The sequence below is a fragment of the Epinephelus fuscoguttatus genome, linkage group LG20, assembly GCF_011397635.1.
Source record: "Epinephelus fuscoguttatus linkage group LG20, E.fuscoguttatus.final_Chr_v1".
In the NCBI taxonomy this organism is placed as follows: domain Eukaryota; kingdom Metazoa; phylum Chordata; class Actinopteri; order Perciformes; family Serranidae; genus Epinephelus; species Epinephelus fuscoguttatus.
In genome coordinates this window covers 6,630,421-6,634,091 of record NC_064771.1, presented here as the reverse complement: position 1 = coordinate 6,634,091, position 3,671 = coordinate 6,630,421, and the positions used below count along the sequence as shown (strand labels likewise).

The following is a 3,671-nucleotide window of genomic DNA, read 5'->3' as shown; positions in this document are numbered from 1 at the left end:
TAGGCTACCATAGACTTCCCCAGATGTGGACTTAAATTGTTGTTGCTAATATGTGTGCTGTTGTAATCAGCTCGCACTGCCTTTCAAGTCATCATATGATAATAAGTTACACTGTACCATTCTTCCAGATACAGAAATTGACAGTTCTCTAAAGATATAAGCAGAAAATCAGCCCCCTCCACATGCAAGTGTGCGACTCAAAGGATGCTGGTGAAGGATGTGGTCGCACCAGCGGTCATGGAAAATGTGGTGGAGATCTTGAAGAGACCTTTATCAATACTGGCGAAAGCCTCCCAACAAAGGGAACCAAACGATGCTCCCCGTTATGTTGCAATTATTCAAACCAGAAAAAAAACAAAAACCATTTATCTTACTGAAAATCTTGATGAATTGACTGAGGAGATTGTGGGGTGCCTTCTGCACTTATTGGAAACACTTTGCTTGAAAACAGAGCCAGTTTTAGTGCCAATAATGCTAGTTATGATGGTAGAATATGTCTTGATTTCAACATCTTTGTGCTTTTTATGTGTGAAAAATGTTCTGTTTTTACTGATAAAAACACTAGTGGTATGTTATGGTGAAGGGTTACATCTTAAATACGGCTAAGGATTAGAAGTGGTTAAACATTTCAGTAATCAAAGGAAAAATGACTAACATACTGATCTGCCTCTGGAGGGCTATTTTATTATTTCAAATCATGTGCAGACAAAATATTCTTTTAAAACTCTCTTACTCACAAACACAGTTACAGATACGCAAAACAATCCAAAATACGCTATACGAAAAGAAAAGATAAGACTTAAATTAATTACACACAAACAGACACAAATTACTGCCCCCCCAACGATTTGCAAGTCCGGCACCCTGAATCAGAGCATTTAATTTTACACGGCTTCAAAAAGAATATTTCAAAAGCCCTTTGGTAGTTGAATGCCTCTGGGACAGGCCAATTTACGGCAGTCCACTGGATCCGTGGCGTGCGTGATCCAGCCGATAGCTGCCATTCAAGTCAATATAAGATGCTCCACCAGCTGCGGGCTAGAAGCGGCTCAGCGGATCTATTTCTGATGGATGCCGCACTACAGCACGTCAATTTGCACAGACTAACTGAGTCAAACAGGAAGTCAGGCGCAGAAAAGACGAGCATATCCGGTCAATTTTCAAAATAAAACACCAATGAAAACTCTGGATCGTATTTCACATCGCTACATCAACATGGTGTGACATGTAACTACCATGAGCGTAATGAGAAAGAAAACGTTTTCAGAGCTTACTTCAGTGGTGCTGTGCAGGCTCAGAGTTGTCTTAACTACAGCCATACAGTTCTCTACTTATGTTTTCCAGGTGTTTTCAAGAATGCTTCACGAAGTGGATGTCAGTACTCCTCAGTATTCCACTTAGAAATGCGTTCTGCTCCATAAACTCAAGCTCACGCTAGTGCAAGGAGAGCGACGTCTGTGGTGAGGCCATGGAGGGTGAGGTGGAGGGAGGGCGGGAACCAAAGAATTCTCAGCAGGCGCTCCAGCCGGTGCGCTACAGAGTGACGTTCATTTACCAGCAGGCTCGTCAACTGTTGTTAAATGGGACGGTCTAGCTTACGGAGGATTCCCAGGTTGCGTCACCACGTCATGATTCCTGTCGCCCAAGCCCGGGAAAAACACAAAAACAAACGATACCGTTAAGTGACAAAAGCTAGCCATATAAATTATAGATTAGCATATATAGTTAATGTCATTTAACCATTAGACTTGATACAGGGTTCATACAGGTGCTTAAAATCTTTGATAATGCTGTAATTTTAATGCTGTGTTTTCACGGTCTGAAAAGTGCTTGAATTTCTGTTTAAATGCTTGACAGGGCTTATAAAGTGCTTGAATTGGGCCTAGTAAAATGTGTACGAACCCTGTAAATAGCCCTGACTTAATTTCAATATTAAAATGTCATTAAACAGCAAAACCATATTGAGAAGCCTAAGTGGAAAGATGGACGGATATAGCATTATTTATCTAAGCTATAGGTTACTTATCGGCCTACATCACATGCCTATCACACAGGTTACAATGCGCATGTCGGCTGCAGAAGAATACTCGCGCCAGCTTCAAAACAAACCCAAACTTCCTTGTACACTACCGACCGAGAACATGTCGTGTTGTGCTGTGGGGTGTCAGAATCGACAATTTGACAAAAGTCCGAAATTTTACAGAATACGTCAACTCGCACTCCCTTTAATGCTAACCGCAGACGTCTTTGGTTACAAGCCATCAGAAGAGGTGACTGGAACGTCAACCTCATAAAAAATGCCCGACTCTGCAGTGCTCACTTCATATCAGGTAAGTAAAGTTAGCTAGCTAGCTAGCTACCGTTACTTCTAAATCAACCACATCGCTCGTTTTAGCCAACAAGATAACGCTACTAACATCTAACTTATTGAGATATATGTATAATATCTGTACCAGATTCAAACTAACGTTAATGTTAGCTAACGTTAACTTACCAGGGTTCAGTTTTGCTAATGTTGCATTGTCTTGCTAGTAACAGGCTAGTAAAACACACGATGAAAGCCCTGACTTTGTCCCATCAGTCTTTTCCTACTCAACCCAGCAGTGTGACAACAAACGTGCTGCAAAACTTGAGAGGTAACATTAAATCACTTTCCGATGTTGCTCACTTGGATCACGTAACGTGCAAATAATGGCATCAATAATGGCAATTATTACCTACTAGACCAAATCGTTTGTTATGTCTGCATAGTCTAAGCCAGTTGAGTCATGCACTTTACACTTGACTTGATTTGGGAACATGATTAGCCCTTATGGTTAACTTTGGAAATTAATTTTGTACTGACCCTGCTCTCTTCTCTGAGTATTGGGTTTAAGAGAATAAGAAAAAGGGATGACAGCACCCACAGACCAGCAGGTGGACCCCAGTCCCACTCCACCCCCAGGTCAGATGGATGCCAGTTCACCCACAGATCCACAGGTAATGGCTCACAGTCCACTCGCAGACCCAGTTCACCCACATTTGACTAATGTTCTATTGCAACTGTGCTCTGAAGAACTCACTTCTACATTGTAGATGTGTATGACAAATAAACAACTTGAATCTGACCACCAGATGATTCACACCAGTCCACAGCCGTCATTGATGAGGTTCCAAATGATGACAGAATGGAGCCCGTTGCTGGTCCTTGCACTGGTAAGAACTAAGATCTTAACTGTTGTTGGGCAGTCACACAGAATACAGTGACAGTGCATCTAAAAGGGGAGTGGTTTAAACTATAATTTGATCTCTATTTCAGAAGCCACGGTCCCAAAGGTTCTACATTAACTAGAATTGTCTTGTTAACTAAAATTAAATAGCTCTTGTTGCCTTGATCATTTATGTACTCCTATTCTCACCCTCCATTCCCATCCAGACCAGGCCCCTGTACTCAACCTGATCTCACAGAAATACGTGACATGACCACGACCTCTTAACACCGCATTCCGTGGTGGCAGCACGTAATGGGTTGAAATTACGTGCTGCCAGCATGAAAACAATGCCAATGTAAAGTCAGTTAGGATCCTCTCCTGTGGTGGATACACAGATTCCCTGATTCAGTTACGTCACGTCAACCTCGTTTTCCTCAATAATATCTTTAACAGTCCTGTATACACACAAAATGCGGAAGT

The 3,671-nt window shown here is 41.9% G+C and overlaps 1 long non-coding RNA gene across 1 annotated transcript; it reads left to right on the top strand.

The window, feature by feature from the left end:
- Positions 1-2,325: 2,325 nt before the first annotated feature.
- On the top strand, positions 2,326-3,422 carry LOC125880927 (uncharacterized). The gene is made up of 3 exons (XR_007448170.1): positions 2,326-2,979; positions 3,115-3,195; positions 3,299-3,422. It is a non-coding gene; the product is annotated as an uncharacterized LOC125880927 (long non-coding RNA).
- The last annotated feature ends 249 nt before the right edge of the window (positions 3,423-3,671 follow it).